Raw genomic sequence first — 20359 nt, forward strand, 5'->3', positions numbered from 1 at the left:
AGAAAGAAAAGCCCTCAGGTTTTGCTCAAAAGCACTTAAGAATCCAGTTACAATCTTTCAATAAATAAGGATTGGGAGCACGGAGTTATAAGAAAACACCAAACTGCAAGCCCAAAGAAAGCAATTCAATGCTTCATATGCCGCCTTCTAGTTTTGTGAGCTTGGACTTTTCATATGACCTGCACATAGCACACTGTGGATGTTTTCTCATCCACAAAAAGAAGACTGAGATAGATGACGCCTAAGCAAGCACCTTTCCTGTTCTAAAGGTAAACCAGACCAGTTCCTTATCATCTAAGATTACCATTTAATCTGCCATCTGTTGTTCCCTTTTGTACTGTCCATTATATGTCCATTATGGACACAGTAGACAGCTGTTTCCCAACACGCCTGCAACAGCTCTTCAAATACATACTTGAAGACTCTTACTCATGCCCACTTCACTCCCTCTCCTCTAGCCTAAGTCCCAGATGAAGTTGTGTGGTTAGCAAGATGTTGGAAGTAATGCATGTGGGGTTCTTTGTCTAAACACTGAGCTCATAAGGAAGGAAATATGTGCAGCAAATAGCTGTTTGCTTTCTCAACATTTTTTTTCTATTTTTTTGCTTTTTGTGGTGCTGGTGATCAAACCCGGCATGTACATAGTAGGCAAATGCTCTTCCACTGACTTCCATCCTCAGCCCTTCAACTTCTTGTATCTGAGAAAGACCAATGACTCTAAACCTTATTCCCTGGGAATTCTACCAGCTGCTCTAGCAATACAAAAGCTGCGAGAGAAGAGGATTAATTACCTTGATGTGCTGACAAATAGCTAAGAAGATGGAGTATACATATAATTAGTAGATGGTAAACTTCACAGGAGAGATTATTGTAATTTGGGAATGTACCTAGTAAGAGTCAGAGATCAGATGAAAAGGTTAGATGAAGGGTAGGATCCTTCTCCAGGAAAGTCTGGTGCTCTATAGGAAGTTAGACTCTGAATCATTTAAGATGATATAACTTAGGAAGCCATGCTACCAACCCAGTCTCCATTGGGTGTGATCTTCAAATTAAGGATGACTAAGGCTCTAGCAAAGAGCTCCCTCAAACCCACTCTTCTAGAAAAGTTCAGGATAGACTACTTGACAGTATAGTGGATGCAACTGAGAGCTAAATGTCCCTTTGTCTTTCTGAGTTCTATTCCCATGTCAGGGCCAATCATTTCTTTTAACCCGTAGTTTAACTTTGTACTTCATCCAATGAAAAACATCTTTGAATGGGGATTCAATGAAATGTATTACCTTAAGAGCCTTGTGTCCTCCAAAAAGATTATTTTTTTCTTCTACAAACAATAAACCAAAAAGTAAAAATAATTTCACAAGAGAAATCATAGAAGTAAATTATTTGTCAATGAACACACCCCTTCAAGACTCTTAGTTTCAGAGCCTTTATTGTGTCTCTGTTTCAAAATATGAATACCCAAAAGGAAGGAAATGACTGGAGAATGGTTATTATCAATTTCTATGTTATAAAGATGAGAAGTTTTTTTTTTCTTTCTCAGGGACTTGGAATTACAAAGTTTCAAAGAGACAGATATGGAGAAAAGTTTTAGCTACCTCAAATTTTATAGTATCTATGAAATTTAAGATGATCTATCTTATAACTGATGTTTTATAAACCTGTCCTTAGAAATCAACAGCATAGTTTCAACACTTTCTGTCATGGAAATTGTTCCAACAGGTAAAGAAATAGGCATTTCCTTGGCCAAGTTCCCACAGCTGTCACATTATTTAGTTCTGCACAGATTAAAAAAAAAAAATCTTATTACTGAAAAAAGGGTTGGAGGATCTGTGACTGGAATTTGGCAAGCATGTATTTATTTCCACATTGATTGAGTCAGTATTGTTCCTCCACACAAACATGAACCCTGCAAAATATTTAATATTTTAAAAATATTTAATAATAGGTTCAATACAACTTCAAACATATCAAAATCAGAAGTTAATGCTCTGTTATCTTTAATTAATGATGTTGTGAAACTCATTAGAGAAACGAACTCAAGGTTCCTCAATCTCCATCTTCCAATCACTCAAAAAAGCAAATGTGAATTCTTAGGGACAACAGAATAATAAAACTTCCCACTTCCTCAAGGTCACAGAATTAACTCTCATATCACAAAATTGAAAAGTGTCCAAATTCCCAATTAGGTATCATGCATCTCATGAACTGATCCCTTAATTAGGGAACTTGCATTCACAGTCTTTTATGCTTGTTTGGGTTTGATTTCTACTATTTGCTTGGTATTTGGGGGGGATATCATTAAATTGGGGGTGGGTATATAAAAAACAAGACTCAAACATTATTATTTCTTTCTGAAAAAAAAGCATAAATAATAATTTGAGGTTTACATAGAGGTAAAAGAAAAGCAGAATTTCCAGGAACTGCTCCAAGAGTTCATGGAAAGTGAAATCATTTACTTGCACTTTTCTTCTAATAATAATAATTTTTAAAACCACAAGAAATAGATGGCCTTTTTAAATGCCTTGGTTTCCATTCCCTTATAATATTACTAAAGAGAAGTTAAGTGGCTATACTAAGCTGATGACATTTACATTTCCAAATACCCAGTTACTATATGACTTTGGGCAAGTTACTTATCTTCCTCACTGGTGAATATTTATTTAAAACTGTGATGTGAGGATTAGATGAATTTGTATATATCTATACTTAGTCTAGCAATGGGTGCATAGAGAATACTATGTAATTATTAATTATTATTATTATTACCATCGCAACTAACTCAATTCTCAGCATCCCAAAGAAAATCACGTTCCCCCCACCCAAAAAAAAAAAAAAAAATGTTTGTCTCAGTCTCTAAATGATGATGGTCTGGCCCCACGTTCACCTAAAAAAATTGGAATCCTCCCATCTCCAGCCAGAGCACACTAATGGGAGGTAGGACCGAGCTGCTATGTCCTTTGGGCAGAAGAGGGCAGATGCTTATGCCTGGTGGTCTCAGTTGCACTTATTTAGCAAATGTTCGTTGTGTCCCTAGTCTGTGCCAGGGATTGTACCAGTCCAGGATTCACTTACTCATGGTCAACACTTTCCACTGCACTCCCTGGAACCCAAGGCCTTGTTTCCTTAGCACAATGTACTGATAATTTAAAAGAAGTATTATACAAAAACATTTCTCAGGATGAAACTAACAAGAATAGTACAGAGTACCCAAACCACCCACTTTTCTTTCTTTTAGTCCTATAATATAAAAATATTTACCTACTTTTACAATTTGATTAGGTGGATTATTCACAGATGATGATATTTTACCAAATATTTGCCAGAAAGGATGCCTTCAGGCAAGCTGGCTCTGAAATCAACAAACTGAAAGAGACACCATCACCACCCCTCACTTATATCTGCCACCCTATGAAGAAAGCAGGAAGGCTGCCACTCTAGAGTCCCATCAGACCCAGGAAAGAACACAGAGCTCAGAGCACACACACATATACCATCATCACCAAGGCAATCTTTTTCTCTAAAACTTTGAGCTGAGCACCAGAAGCTTGAACTTCTCAACAGAATAGCCTTAACATTTACTCAGGGTAACAGATAAGATTTAGCCATATGTAATAGAGCTAATAGAGCTGATAGAATGACTGTGATTGCATGAAGTCACACCACTGTGTTCAGGCAGCACAGGGAAGAAAAAGAGCACTGACTTGTATGTCAGGCCTGAACTCGAATTCCAGGGCTACCTCTCCTTCACATCTCTGTTACCCTGTGTTATTTAACTTCTTTAAGTGTTTCTTGCTTTTTTTTTTTTTTTTTTTCCTAGAGGCACTTAACCACTGAACTATATCTCCATTCCTTTGTTTTGAGAAAGGGTCTCTTTATTTTGCTGAGGATCTCGTTAAGTTGCTGAGTCTAGCCTTGAACTTGCAATCCTCCTGCCTCAACCTCCCAAGTTGTTAGAATCATAGGCATGCACCACCATGCCCAGCTCTCATTTTGCTTCTCTATGTTTTATGGCTTTAATTTCTTACTTCTAGGTATGTTTGGGATGATTAAAGAAATTCTTCAAGTTAAAAATCGGGTGCCGTGGTGCACACCTGTAATCCCAGCTGCCTAGGAGATTGAGGCAGGAGGATCGCTACTTCAAACCAGCCTCAGGTAAAGTGAGGCGCTAAGCAATTCAGTAAGACCCTGTCTCCAAATAAAATACAAAATAGGACTGTGGATGTGGCTCAGTGATTGATTGAGTGCTCCTGAGTTCAATCTCCAGTACCTGGAAAAAAAATAATAACAACTAGTTGATGTGTGACACATAGATGAAAAAAACATGATAGATAAACTGTGCACCTCTTATTTTCAAGCAGGAAAAATGCCCCAAGGAACTCATCCCTCAATTTCAAGGAATAATTAGAGTGAATCTAAGGCAAATATTGCCCCTAATTTTTCTAATAAACTAGTTCTGATAAGTGATATTTTTAAAACTCTGATAATACCTGAGATGTTTTAAAAAGTGCAATCAAATCTTCTCCAATATCTCTTTCTTGCCCAGATTTTATTGCGAGCAATTGAGAAGGCTTCAAAATTGTCCTGCAAAACACTATGAGCTCTGGAACTGGAGCCTGCATCCTCCCAGCTCTCCTGCCCGCTTCTTTTTCTATCCAAATTATAAATGCAGTTGCTGAAAAAAAAGCAAGTCATGCACAATATGCCCTATGGCAGGAATAGGCAACTTGTCTTAACTTCTTTCATTCACTAATATCTGTTATTTCTGCCAGTTGACTAATAAATACTTTAAAATAAATTTAAAAACTGAATGTATTTGGAGGCTAGAAAAATTCATAGATGTTAAGTTTTGCTGGATCTAGATTTACAATTTGAAGAATTGAATTTGAGTTCTAGTTCTATCTCAAACTGATCCTATCACTCTAGGTAAACTATTCAATTTTTTATGAATCATAGTTTCTTCATCTGTGAACTGATAATATTACTTACTAACCAAGTTATTTAGTGTTACATGATATCATATGTGAATGCATTTTGAAAAACTGTTAATCTCTACATACATGTTACGTTAGAAAATGTTTTTGTTGGCTGTTGCCTGGTCATACCATACCTGTCCACTCATCCATCTCACCATACCATAATCTGCACTCAAGTTCAGTTTTTTGTTTGTTTTGTGAGTCCTCCCATTTTCAGTTTGCTTGCAAACCAAAAGATCATCAGATCCTAACTCTCAAAGATAGGGGTTTCAAAGTTTGATATTTATTTCCAAAAGGCGAAATCTGTTTTGACTTATGGGATAACCAAAAACCGTGACGCTTCTTTAGCATCTCCTGCATGTGCACATACACAATCTTAAGAAAGGGCCTCAATCTCATGGAAAGACCAGTAGTCTGAGTCATAGCTACAAAGTCCTAACTTAAAAAAACAAAAATGTTTGGCTCTATATTCGTGGCATTTTGTGCTGTGCTGAAGGGATCTCCAAGACCTGCTTTAGGTTTCAAGACAGCATACAGTCATACTGACAGCTCTGACTCCTTATAGTGAAGGGATTCAAAGCAAAGTCAAGAAAGGAAAAAGTGGTATAAGGTAAAGTCAGGGGAAAACCAATTGTGAGCTTTTAAGGGTATCTCCCAGTGGAGCCACTCAGGACACACAACACACAGTGACAACATGTGTGAAATGTTAGCACCCAGGAAGCTAATTAGACATTCAGTGCAAGGTTCTTATTGGGGTCTGGCCACATAGGCAACCCCTGCCTTGCATGTATCCAAATTCTATACACCCAGAAGGAAAGAAGCTACTCAGCATTAACCATACTGTTTGCACAGTTGAGCTACAGCGACCTGCACTGAACTGCCCTTATCATTTAGATTAGTAGGAACCCTCCTGAAATCCAAGTTCCCAGATGCCAGACAAGGGCAGCCATCTAAGCAGGTTTTTCCTAAGCATAAGCGGTTTAGGGCCTGCTATGTTAATTCTTTTCTGCTCAAGTGGGAATATAAAACACCCAAATATCTAATTAACAACTACCTACTGACCCCCAAATTCTTATAGCAAACATAACTTAGCACTTAAAAATATTTTCATTTGACATGCTTATACTGTGTCAGTCTTATGAGCTCTGAGCATTAAGGAAAAAATAAGTTTCCTGAGTCCCTGCCCTCTAAGCACTTTCAGACCAATAGGGAAGATGAGTACATAAAGATTGATAACAGACATTGGTATGTGATGATGGCCATAAGAGAGGTATAAGCCAAACACTAAACTAGGTAGCAAAGGAAAAGAAAACTTGGCTAAGATGTACAGAAGAAGAATTGCCATAAAGCTGCAGCTTTAAGGACAGGCAGAATTCCAAAATGATAGGGTCAGCAAGAGCTCAACCAAGGGGAATAAAAGTCCATACAGAAGTCCAGTCTCCTTAATGAAATGTACCAAGCTTTCCCTGATCAATCAACTAGTTCCTATCTCTCTGGCCTCAGCTCTAGCCTTGCTTTGAACATGAATCTGTGCTCACCACACATTTCCCACCATTCTTGACTTTGATTCCTATTTATCTAAGTTCCCTTCTAAAGTGTCACTTCTTCCAGGAAGCTGTACCATGGCACTCATTTTCCCCTACCTCTTGCTACCCCACTTCTATGCTTATACACTGCATGATAATGGTAGACATTTTCTATTCCACTGGACTCTAAAACAATTACTGGCACATAATAAACATAGCGCACAGTCAGTGTTTATTAAATGAATTAGATCTTCCACAAATCTAATGTTCATTTCACTAGAGCCCCTTTTATCAATAAATGTTCATTATTTAATAATAGTTTTAAAAGAATAGAAATAAATTTTCAGTGAAGACCAACTGATCATGCCATACTTAGATATTAAGTTCAACTTAAAAACTGGGTCATTGCACCTACAGACAGTGAAGCATGCAAACATACTTCCAAGGACTTGAACATTCCCACTCATAGTTTATCATTCTTGGTGTTTGTTGTCAAAGGAAAAAGACCAAACCAGAATCTATTAAACAACTAATTCTAGGCTCGATTAATACAAGTGAGAAGAATATGGGCCTTGGCACAGGAAGGAGGTCAGGTTCAAAGGGTTAGTATTCTCAAAATCCAACATGGAATACCTTTAGGGTTTAAAATATACATCTTACTCCCTATGTGCTGAATGTCACCCCAAACTTACTTTTAGTTCCTGGCTACTCAGTGAGTGATCTGCAGAGAAGGGTAAAGATAAACACATCCATCCACCCCACACTTCCTCACACACCAAGCAAACACCTGGGTTCAGTTTCATGGTAGGATCACATCTATGCCTGGCAGAATCTGACAGGTGGAGCCACATTTCCTCCACACCCTTGGCTTCTGGCCATAGGCTGGCTCCTGCGGGGAAGCAAGTGACTGTCTTTATATTTAGGCACCTCTAGTAACCAAGGATAATCTCCCTAATGGCTTTCCCCCAAAGAATTATGGTTATAGTCAGGTTTTTCTCTCTGGTCTGAATAAATCAGACAACACTCAGGAAAACATAAACACAGGCCTAGAAACATATAAACACACACTTGTGTCTGATCCTGACTGCTTGAGGTGAAGAGCCACCCAGCTTCTTAGAATTTCCCATATAAGATAGTTTTATAGCCTGAGTCTCCCTACTCCTCCCCCCAGGAAACTCAGAAACTGCCAACCACAGCAATGCATGCTGAACACAAGAAATTCTACAAGCAGTGACCAAACTCAGCATTCACTGGGTGTTGACTATTCCTAGAATCTTAAACTCAATTCTGGAGATATGAAAGGGGGCCTTACACTTTCTCAAGGTTTCATTCTGCCAAAAACACACTGGAATGGTAAATATACTTAGCTCTAGGCATGACACATTTTTCTTTTTGAAATAATTTGTCTCCAATGTAATCCAGTCCATAAATTAGTATATACGGTCACCATTTTCTAAGACATTACGTATCTTCCTAGAGAAGTCTTGAATTAAATGCACCATCTCTAAAAATATCATCAACTTTTGCCCCCAAAAAACCTTTAAAATATAGCATCTTATCCATACTCACAGGTTTAAATAAGCATGCCAATCAACTTCAAATCTATCTTCCATACATTAGGCAGTATTATAGTCTTTAAAAAGTAATTTAATTTAATTATTTCACTCATAGTATTTAGAAACTTCCATGAGTTCCTTGCAGCCTCCAAGAAAAAGGGCAAAACTTTAGCTTGATTTCACCTTTGGTCGTCAGCTCACCACATTAGCAGAACCTCCACCCACAACTTACCAGCCCTATGTGCTAACTTAGTGGTCTCTCCCTGTCTTAGAATCCCATGCCCCTCCTCTCTCTATGCCTTTGAAAGTGAAATGTCTCTCAACCTGTGCTCTCCACCTCACCTTCTTCTCAATTTAGCAAACCCCTACTCAGACATGGGTATAGTTCAACTGTACCTCCCAACTGTCCCTGGCAATTGCTCTCTCTGCAATCTCCCAAAAAGCTGTATTTTTACTACATTGACCACATTGCACTATATTTACCATTTTTACCCTCAAGAGCCAAAACAAGCAGCCAAGAGAAAGGGAAGGTGGAGAAAAAAGAAAAAGGAAAGAAAGAGAAAGGGAACTGACATTTACTGAATTGCAACTCTGTATAAAGCACAATATTAGCCACATTAATATATTCTTTATCTTATTTATACCTTGGAGCCACATTATGAGATAGTAAAGCAATTTTTTTTTTTTTTTTTTAGAAAAGGAAACAGACTCAGAGAAGTTACGTGCTCAATGACATAACTAGTAAGTGGATTCAAGGTTTAAACTCACACATGACTCCAAAGCCAATTTCATTCTACTTCAAAGTGGCTCTGTGGGAAACATGGGCATCCAAATTCACACTTGCCCATGGACATTACTCAAAAATATACTGTAGCTCCTCTTTTATCACTTTTCTGGCCATTGTGCTTCATAATTCCAGCTTTTGACCTTTGAATATACTTAGAAACTATCCATTATTAAAGTTATTGGCAAAGTGTCCCAGCATTCTAGTAAGAACACAGTGACTACATTTGTAAAAAGGTGGTATGTGCTATTTCAAAAGGATTTGAGGGTGCATGTTACAGGTTGAGCATCCTTAATTCAAAAATTCAAAATGTTCTAGAATACAAAAATTTTGAGTGTCAATGAGACCCCACAAGTGGAAAATCCAACTCCTGACCTCATGTTGTAGACTATAGCCAGAACAAAGGTGCAATAAAAATATTATGTAAAATTACCTTCAGTCTATGAGTAGAATGTGTATAGAAAATAAATGAATTTCTTATTTAGACGTGGGTCCCATCTCAAGATATCTCCCTATGTGAATATTTCAAAATACAAAAGCTGAAACACTTCTGACTCCAAGAATTTCAGACAAATGATACTCAATCTGTATAAAATAGTAATAGTGTAATGTCTAAGTGGTCTGACTAGGGAAACTGACATAAAGAAGTCTTTGACTTTAATAAATCTATTATCTATAGGTAGACTATTTTTACTCAAGTTCTTCAGTATATTCCCTCTCATTTGTCAAATTGTGATGCCCCAGCACAAAATGTGTGAGGAATCTTCTAGAAATAGAGCTTAAGGAAAGATGGCTTGCAAGTTCTTCAGAGTCACATTTCAGGTACTCTCATCCCAGACAGAGCAGTCTCTTAACTGTATCAGTAAGCGGCTAACTCCTTAGGCCCTACTGTGCTGGGAGGAGCCAATTTTTTTTTTCCTGGAAGATTTTGTCAAGTCCAAAATTTCACCTCATGGTAATAGAAATATATTTAGGTTCCCTGGAATAGTCTCAGTTTTAAATACTATTATGAGCCTCATACCAAATAGTATGTCTCAACACAGGATTCAGTAAGCACAAACGTAACATCTTTCCTCTAAAGAACTACATAGTAGAAAGTGCACAGGCTTTTGTGTCAAAGTAACCAACCTGAGTTGAATTAATTTGTCATGTACTAATAACTCTGTGACCTAGGACAAGGTGCTTAACTTGTCTGTGCTTTTATTTCTTCATCAGCAAAATGATAAATATCATCTACTTCAGAAAGCTGTCCTGCCAATTAGATGAGCAAGGAACTGACACATAGTACATACTCAGTAGATAATAAGTATTCTGTTTATTACTGTGTTCTTATAATTATTTGTAGCATTTCCAAAAAGGTGTGGAAGAGTTTATTTTTGCTTTTCTAAATAAATTAAACAAATGATATGACTTACCTAATGTAAATAGAACTATTACTTAGCCTTTTAACCATAACATTTTAGTTACTATATTCCCAGTCAGTACTGATTCTTAAATAGGCCACTCAGTTGCTGACTTATCACTTTGTAGTCTAGTTTACCTCCAGATATTTCCTGAAATATTTAAGCTTCCTTAATGATTAGTATCTCTCTGTAACAAAAAAAAAAAAAAAAAAAGGTTTTGTAACAAGCTCATTTCCAAGAATTATTTTGTGTGGTTAAACAGTCAAATTCTGAATTCTTATTCTGTATCTAGAACTCAGTTTGAAGGTTCATGATTTCATGAACAAAAGAGAAGAATGCTATTAGGCTACAAATAAAATAGGAGATCATCAGATTATCTTCTGATGATCCAAAGCATGGGCACTGAAGTCAGATTTCCTAGGTTAAAAGTCTCTGTTCTTATTTTTATTAGCTATGTCACCTCAGGCAACTTACTTATCTAGACCTCAATTTCCTCATCGCAAAATGGGAACAAAATAGCATAAATAATAGACTATTGTGGTTAAATAAATTGAGGCAGGCACAGTGCTTAGAATAACTTGATACACAGTAAGTGCTCAGTAAACGTCAGACATCAGTATCATTCACTTGCCTTCAGATTCCTGAAAAGGAAATAGATAAAATTCAGTATGTCACATTAACAACCCAAATTCATCCCAAATCAGGTAAAATGCTTTTAAAGTAACTGAGGAAGATGAATCCTACATGACCAATTATTTCTCTTAGATGCCATCAGTTCAGTAGATCTATAGCAATTGCATTCTGAATACATATTGTTTTATCTATTTACAAGTTACCACAAATATGTCACACAGAAAGTGTAGCTAATTAAGAAACGGACTCAGATAGGAATGAGAAGGTGAGTCCTCGGCCAACCATCTAGTAACAGTATCTGTTTTTGCTGGTTTTCATTAGATGACTTCATCCAAGCCTTTCAACAATCTTGTGAGGCAGATATGATTATTCCCATTTTACACATACATGGAGATTATAGACTAATAATAGTTGCAGACTTGGGGAGATAGTGAAGGTCTCCCTGAACATGTCCCAGGATTGAAGAACTAAAACAATACAACCAAACTGAAAATTAAAACCCTTTACTTCTAAAATGCAAATGACTAGTCGAAAACCAACAGTGGTAAAGAATCTGATTTAAAGAATCCAACTTGCCACAGCTGTCTTCCTGCCAACACAGATCATGGGCAGAGAGGGGACAGGGATGGTCAGGGTACAGTTCTGACTGAGCAACTCAGTCTGGTCTGAGATCCAGCCCATGCCCTCAGCCTTAAAGCCCTGTGTTTTAATCAAGTGACTCAGCCAGTGACAGGAAAGCCCAGGCGCCTGTGGCCATGAGTAATGGCGGCACAAAGCACATCTGTCTGATCAGAAGCTCATGTGTCAGTTTTGTCAAGACTGACAGCAAAACAATGCTTCTGCAAGGGAAAAAGAAATATCTATTCACCCAGAAGCCAAGTGATGACTGACTGTCTTTCTCCATTTAGCTCACAATGCAAACTTGTGAAATTGTTTACTAGATCTTAAATTCATCCCAACTTCAAAAGCATTTTTGATGCATTTATAGAAAGAAGACATCTAGAAATAATAAGCCAAATCTATTTCTACCCATAAGTACAAAGTATCTACAAAGTATGACATTAGGAAATGCTTTTATTTTGACCTTCTTTTATCTCAATCATCAATATGAGGGATAATGCATAGGGAAGTGTTTCTGCAGTCGAATGGACATAAAGAAATCACTGTAACTATCAGAGGGACATTGTATCATGTTTCAGCAAAGACTTCATTTCAGAGAACGATTAATTTCTTTCTTTCCTTTATTTTATTTATTATTTAATTTTAAAACCTTTATTAAGTTCCCACTGAGTGCCAGAAACTATCCCAGGCTAGGAGACTGCAGCATTAAATTACACAATATAAGCGTTCAGAGACTCAATCATTTCCCAAATTGGTCTTTTCATCTCTTTCCTATTCTAACCACAGCTGCATACCCCTGTGTTCTGTATCATCTCCCCCCCACCCCCAGTGCTGACCACTGAAAAATGAGATCTTGTGCCTCTCCCACATTTTACACAAGTTCTAGCACAAGGCCAAGTGCCCAAGGGACACTAAGGAAAAATACTTTATTTAGTGACTTGAGAGGCAAGTACTCAGTGAAATGCATGGCTTTATTACCAGAAAATCCTTGCTTTCTCTATATTTTTATACACCCACCTGTCCACAAATTGCCCCCAAACAGTCCTCTCTTCTAACATTGTAAGAGGTTTTAGATTAATAGCAACAAATGAACAGAAACAACTCCTCTCAATGATCTGTGGAAGGCTGTCAGGTGAGAAGATCCTTAGAAAAATCACTAGGGGGTCACCAAAAGCTCACAGCAACAGAAAGTGGGAACATTTTCTGACACCTGAATTGTCTGGATGTGATAATTCTTTACCAGATTTCTATCTGGTCAGAAATTAATAATTTTTAAAAAATGAACCAGAATGAGACTTTAAAGACTGTAAAGAACCTCATATAATCCAAATTCCTAACTTTATAGTTAAGAAAGGAAAGCTCTGGGGGAGGATGTAACTGAACCTAGTTTGAGCAACTTGCCTATGACAGATGCAGAGGTAGAAGCCAAACCACCTGCCTCCCAATGCAGGGTCCACACTTCTCTCCAGAGCTGCCAGGAGCAGGGTGCATGCCTGAGAGAACCCTTAAGCCAATGGCTGCTGATGCTCATCATCCACCACCCCACCAATGGGCACTGACTTCCAAGCTATCATACTGCTTGCTTCTAGCATGCCTTCTGCCTTGCTTAAGGCAACTAGAGATAATGCTTAGGAATTCCTTGTGCAAATCGATAACTTCCTTGGATGGCAAGCCTGCCTTTACCCCGTGAAGTGCAACTATCCTATTCAGGATTGTGATGAAAATGAATAAGATACTAGCCACCAAGGAATTCTATATTCTTTGAAGAAAACTTAGGGTAGAGTTCTAAAATGGTTGTTTATATGATAATCAAGTCCTATTAATGTTAGGGTTGGATTCTAGAATTTCATAAAGTCTGACAATGCTTTTCAACTTTCTATGTTTCAACATTTTTTTAATAGTAAACACTCTAGCATGCAATTCAAATAACAAACAATTTCACCAGACATTTGGTCTTCATGTGACTCTGGTAGAGAAAGGTAGAGTAGTGTTATAGTTTGGCTATGAAATGTTCCCTGAAGGCCCACTGGCACTGTGGCACTACTGCGAAGTGGTAGGGTCTTCATAGAAAAGAGTTAGGTCACTGGAGGTAGGCCTTTGATGGGGATATTGAAACACTGGCCCCTTCCTCTCTGATTCCTGACTGCCGTGAAATGAGCAGTTTCCCCCACCACACACTCCAACCATGATGTACTGCCTTGCCATAGGCCCAACAGTAACAAAGCAACTGCCCATGGACTGAAACCACAAGCCAAAATAAATCTTTCCTCCTATAAGTTGATTATCTTAGGCATTTTGTCACAGTGATGGAAAGCTAAAACATTATCTCCAATTTAGAGAAGTCAAAATCAGTTCAGAGATGCAACTTGTGCTACCCAAGTTCACAAGGGATTAAAACATGATGCTGGGACAATAATTTTATTCAGGGACCTCTCTTCATTTTGCAGATGAACTTCTGAATTTTATACTCAAATTTTGCACATCAACAATACTAGGGATCAACTTTTACTATTTTATTTGAAACTTTAACAAGGAGCAAAGCTTGGCCCTGCAACTTCATCAGCAGCTCCACAGATGGAAACCTGTCTCTGCTGGAAACTAAACAACACAGAGCAACTATGGGGGGTGGAAAACTTTGGGCTCAGAAACAGAATTAACCTTTATGATGCTTTTAATTATTCATAATTCATTCTCTGTATTCTTTCAAAATTAATATGAGATGGCTCTAGCTCTGATAAGAATTCAATCAAAACTAAGAGCCATATTCATTCTTTTTTAAATTTACTCAGACACAGAGACAGGATCTGGAAAACTATATCTCAAGTTTTGTATCAGTTATATCTGGGTATAGATGTATTGATTTTATTTATAATTATAATAATAATTATTATTATTACTACTAGTAGTAGTATTTTCATTATTACTACTATTTTCATTATTTTCTGTAGTATTAGTATTTCATTATTACTATAGTTCACCTTTTTTCTGCAGCAAATACGTACAGTTTTGATAATAGAGTATAATAAAGAATACTTTATTTTTAAAACATATTCCTTATTCTGAAAAATGAGAGAAAGGGCTGTGTCCTCTGCCAGGCAGTAAAGAAGCTCTGTTACTGTGAACCAGAGAATGGAAAATGCAAACAATACTCTTAAGCCCCCAGACCAAAAACTCTGCCCTGCTTTTCCACCTGGATCCCCCCAAACACCAAGAATATGAAACAATCTGCCAGGACATTAATTTTACTCAAGTATTTTTGAGGAAAACTTTTTCACATATTTAAACTGAGACCCACATATCATGAAGTCAAAGTTTTAAAAATGTTATAAGTCCTTAAAACATTTTCAAGTTGCTGGAGCCAATCTGAACTACATCTCAACTCCTAGGACCACTCGTCAATATTCTTTTCCATTAGGGACTCTTCTATAGAGAAGTTTGGGAAGTCCTAAGATAAACAGTACCATCTTATTTTCCTCCTCACCTTCCCTGAGAGAGTGATCTTATCAATACTAAGTCATTTTTCAGGTTAGATTGGTCAGGGGGAGCCAAACACAAATTCCTTCTAGTGTACTATTTCTTTAAAAACTATAAAACAGGTGCCAGCAAAATTTTTACCAGGAAGTCTGGACGCGCACAGGAGCACAGTTCTCCATCACCCAAAGGGGAGAACCACCTGGCCTGGCATTACAGTTTTTAAGGACAGGGCCCAGACTGCCCCTGTGCTGCCTTGCATTTCAACAGGGGAGCAGACCATGCTGCACAAGGTGCTAGTTCATTCACTCCACAAATGTTTATTGAGTGAAGCCTGAAAAAGGCTTCCTAGGGGACAGTGGGATCATTCACAAGCCAACGGTCAGGTCTAACGGATCAGATGTGGACAATTAATCTTTCATTAGACCCCAAGCCACTTCTAGGAAAAAGCAAACAGGGCCCTTGCCCCACCCACACACTAGCAGCTGGGCTGGATCAAGCAGGAATTCTAGAACAAAACTGCTGCTAAGAGAAAGGAAGGCAGTCACTGATTCCCCCTAGAATAACCAAAACTCTGGCACTGTAAATGACATATCACCTCTAAGACACTTTGAACAGTGAAAGCACCTAGAAAGAGCTCAGTAATATCATTTTTTTTGTTGTTTTAATTTCAGCTTACCATTACTCTAGGAACACAAAGTAGAAATTCTAAACATGGGGTTTAGAATTTGATATTGGATTTGAATCCCAGCCATGCATGCAACTTACCAGCTAAGGGACTAAGAGAAGCAATCTTTCTAAGCCTCAGTTTTTCCATCCATAAAGTGGGGTGTAGTATGCCACCTCTCATGTGAGTTTGTGAGAATTAAGGACACATTATATGCAGAAGAGTTCCTGAAAGTACCCAATAAAAGACAGTCAACATTTTCCTGCCCTCTTCCCCATGCCTTCTCTTCTTCCTGGGCAGGCTTGAGGGGTCCTAGAATCTGTTCACACCTAGATAACACACTAGGGGTGAAGTGGAACAGAAAAACTACAGAGGTGAGAGAAGTTGAAGGGCCGGAACTGCTGTATATCTAAGAAACCCACAACAACTTTCAACCATCCTCTATCTGGCTGCTAAATCAAGTGGACAGCAGAGGCCACCATACTAGCTGAAAAATAGCTGACAAGAAGGGGACAGGAAGTTAGACAGAGTTTGAATCCATCCCACCTTCAATAGTCTGTATTTCTGAAGCTCAGGGACTTGCCAGGCTATGTGTGCCAGCAGGTTACGATTCAGAGTCTGTTCTTATCTAGACTTCTATCACAACCCAGAACTGGAGCTGCCAGCTGGGGTCACAAATCGGCACTAAACGAAAATAAGGACTTTTCATCGCAGCAGGAAGTGGAGCCCCTCAAAGGGGATTTATAAAGAGAAGAGAACGGAAAGGGAAGGAGGAGGCAGAATGGGTGCAAAGAGAGACTATTTCCTATACGCTGATGGAGCCCTATGTTTGGTCACTGAAGCAATCAGTTTTCTTCTTGAAAGATGATAAATCCCGTTCGTGTGGTTTACAGCACGCCGCGGGACGAAGTCTAGTGTAGGGGGAATGCTGCAAAATAAATCTGCTTACTTTCAAAGGTGAAATCATCAGCCTCTTACCTGCCCGTTCCCCACCTGTAGATAGGGCGTAACGCTCTAATTTTCTTCACCTGAGCATTCGGAGGGCGGTTCGTCACTGTACAGCCTATTCCAGTCAGCCTCCAAGCCTAGCGTCAAAGACCCCCAAAACGCGACAGCCCCACAGCACCCCGCCCACCCGGGGACCCCAGCAGCCTGGGTAGCCGGAGGTAGCTCTTAAATAAATGGGGAACTGAGGAAGGAAGCTTCTCAGGTGCCAAAACTCTGTTCACATTCTAGAGCTCAGAAGACTGTTCTATACCAACTCCTTCATTTAACAGAGGAACAGAAACACAGAGAGGGAAAGAAAGTTGTCCGGGTAACACAGTCAATGGACAGAGAAGTCAAAACTAACACCCGGGTGCGCTCTTTTGAGTCGCCGTCAGGCCAGGAGCACATCTCGCCGCCTGCCGCGTCTTCTAGTCCCCAATTCCCGGCCTGGGGGGTCAAAACCCCGGACCCCGGGCGCTGCGCGTTACCTTCCTCGGTGCAGGGCGCTGCGAGCCTCCCTTCTCCCGGCAAGTCCCTGTCGACTCTGCCCTGCTCGCTCGCGCGCTGGCCTCGCGACCCAGGTGTCGCTCGGCAGCTGTCAGCGAAGGGCTGCGCGTGCAGGCTCCCCCCGCGGGCTGAGGGCGGGCGCGCAGGACCTTCTGCCCCGCGCCGGCGAAGCCCCGCCCCGCCCCGCCCCGCCCCGCCCCGCCCCCGGCACCCGCCCGCTCCCGCCTGGCCCCTTCCCTTCTTTCGCCTTGCCAGGATCCTGCTGCTTCTCTCTTTCTGGCCTCCTTCTCAGGTGTGAGGTGCCCTGAAACAACTTGGGTTTTGCACAAATGAAGAAAGCAGTATATATGTGCTGTGTTAAGGTGACCGTAGCCCTACAGCGTGGAACCTGAGGTGCTCCCCACCCAGAGCGAGGACAGGCACCGTGCTGGAAAAGGGATATGGGGATTATAGAACCCTGTGATGGGGCTAAATTGTTTAACTTTTCATATGTCAGTATGTCCTTATGTGTACAGGTTGTTGAAAGGATTAAACAAGATGATTCTTTTAAAGTATCTAATACAATAATATCTGGATTAAGGTGTACTACCTGAGCCACCCATTGGGTGTGCAAAGAGGACTGGTCAAGCTCCTGGAAGGTACTAACTGGTGGGAGGCAGGTACACCTTTAAATACAGGGTTGATTCATGACCAGTGTTTAAAAGTTACTGATAATGGGGCCTCCAGGCAAATTTCCGAACTTTAAAGTCTTCTCTTTCCTACTGTCTTCCTCACAGTGATCCCAGCTGAGATTGACCCTGGTCTGCCTTCTCCCAGACTTACAAATGCAAAGCTGCTAACCTGGCCTTGCACTATGGGACCTTAGGGTGTGCATTCTGGCTTTTACCCAACATTTCATGGGAGTCCGTGAAAGAGCACTCAGGAGGCAAAAGAGAACTAAACCACTCCCCTTGCTTTTCAAGAGACAAATTTGTAAATCATTTCAATTCAGAACAAGTGCTATCTGGATGTTCAAAAGTGTCACAAGGCACACACACTAGGGGAAAGGGATAATAAAGGTTTTAATGCAAATGTGGCCAAGGTATTTCTTGAAGGAGGGCTGCAAGTTAGGTGGGATGAAAGAACAATGGATGCTGCAAGGCTGGTGATGACAAGAAGAGATGTCTGTCATATGTCATGGCTATTGCCCTGTGTGATGCTGAAACAGACAAAACTGGTAAACAGATGCTGGAAGCCATCCCTGTCTTGCTGAGGGAAGCAGGCTGCATCCTGTTGGTGATTGCTGTTGGTGAATGACTATAAGCAAGGGAGTGGCAGGATCTTAGATGCTTCTGGCTCCTCACTTTCATTGTTGATTGCAGGCACTGGGTGTTGCTCACCTGTGGCTCTTTGCATTTCATACTGACAGGGCTTTGTAAAAGGAACTTGATGCTTGCTACTTCCAATGTCCCTCTGCTCCTGAAAACAAAAGCAAGACCTAACTACAAGGGAAGGTCTCAGGGTCCTCATTTCAGACTCTGGCATACAGGGGAGAAATTTTGAGGTAGAGTCTTCTTAGGGTACTCATCCAAATCTTGTATGGCTGAGAGATTAAAATCTAGATTCCGGATGTCAAATGATCAAGGTCTAAACACTGGCCCTATTTGTTCCTAATAGGACCTTACACCAATTACGCATTCTCTCTGTGCCTCAGATGTTCATTAGTTAAACAGATAATGAATATGCTCCTCTCTCCAGCCAACTGTGAGAATTAAAATGAGAAAATACATGTTTCGTACAGTGCCTTGCACACAGTTAGTCCTGGATAAGACTTAGTTAACATGATCTTATCAAGTCAGCAGTGGCCTGGTTCACTTAACCACAGGAGAATGCCATATTTCCAAATGGTTGCCATATAAATGACATTTAAACTTGAGAAAATTCCATGCTGATATTGAAGGGGAAAAAAGGGGGACAGGGATAGTGCAGGGCAGGGTTAAATGCACAGACTTTGGTCTTAGCTCCAACAACTGAACTACCTGCATGAATTTGGACAAGTCATGAAACCTCTGTGACTGTTCTGTAAAATAGAAATAGTAATACTATATGTCCCTTGCAAAGGAGACAATGTTGTAACATACTTAGCACATTGCCTGGCCTAATATAGGTCTCATTAAATGTGAGTTTACAGTGGCATAATGTTTGAAAGTGAGCTTTTAGAGTTTTGGAAAGGGAAGAGTAATCAAACAGTAATGTATGGGGAGGAGAGAATGCAATCCTAGAAGAAAGTAAAACTCAGTGTAAAGGTTGGTGCTGGATCTGTGAAAACTGACTGGGATAAGAGAAATATGCTTAGAAATCTTAGAATGGAGCATGGGCCTGGAAGGATTTTCTAAGTGAGTATGAGTTAAATTTGGAACCCTGCCTAAATAGGTATAAAATTCTGGCACTTTATGAAACAAATAAAACAATAGAGTATTGTTTACAGGATCATGTGTAACACTCTCTGAGCTGTCCTCCTGGACAGGTGGGATACCACAAGGCTACTGCTTTCAAATGAGAATCTTGGACTTACTCCTACCACTACACAGCCATGACTTTGTGGCACAATGCTAAATTGTTTAGTTTTACCAGCTAGTTAGTGGGTAAATATTAATTGTTGGAATGGACTAGGTGTGTTTCCTTCAAGCTTGAAATAGCCTTCCCTTTATATCTGACTTGAGGGATTCTTCTCATACATCAAGGCTCAGAAAAAGTGTCACCAGCTTTCCCTCCTAGATGGAATGAATTAACCCTGCACCTTCTTTTACTCCTATGGCTTATTTCTTGACCATTTCGTTGGCATTGATTTCATTTGTTTTTATAGTAAGTCATCACAGGATCTTCCACTCTCCACTAGTATTAAAGCTCACCGAATTTAGGGACCCTTTCTCTCTTGCATTTATTCTCACCACCTCTATCCTCCCCAACCCCATGACTTATACACCACAAGCATTCAATAAATGCTTGTTAAGTTGCATTGGCAGGCAGGTCTCTCTTAGTAGATGTGTTAGAGAGAGCAGCATTTTTGGTACCATGGAAAAGTAAAAGAACTTTTAAAAACATGACTTTGTCTTTATGCTATGTGAATTTATAACTTCTTACCCACTAAAAATTTGGATATTGCTGAAATGCTGTATAATTGCGTCTGGTGTGGTGATGTGGTTAGATGACTTATAGCAGTAGGTATCAAATGTACAGCATTGAGAACAC

At 39.6% G+C, this 20359-nt stretch overlaps 1 protein-coding gene across 1 annotated transcript in view; it reads right to left on the minus strand.

Moving 5' to 3' along the window:
- The window catches only part of Sytl2 (synaptotagmin like 2), a 103660-nt gene extending 86476 nt beyond the window's left edge, over positions 1-17184 (minus strand). The window contains exon 1 of the mRNA XM_034636734.2: positions 17110-17184. The gene's annotated coding sequence lies outside the window, so the exon portion shown is untranslated. The remainder of the gene's footprint in view (positions 1-17109) is intronic.
- Positions 17185-20359: the final 3175 nt, after the last annotated feature.

The sequence above is a fragment of the Marmota flaviventris genome, chromosome 9, assembly GCF_047511675.1.
Source record: "Marmota flaviventris isolate mMarFla1 chromosome 9, mMarFla1.hap1, whole genome shotgun sequence".
NCBI classification, from domain to species: Eukaryota; Metazoa; Chordata; class Mammalia; order Rodentia; family Sciuridae; genus Marmota; species Marmota flaviventris.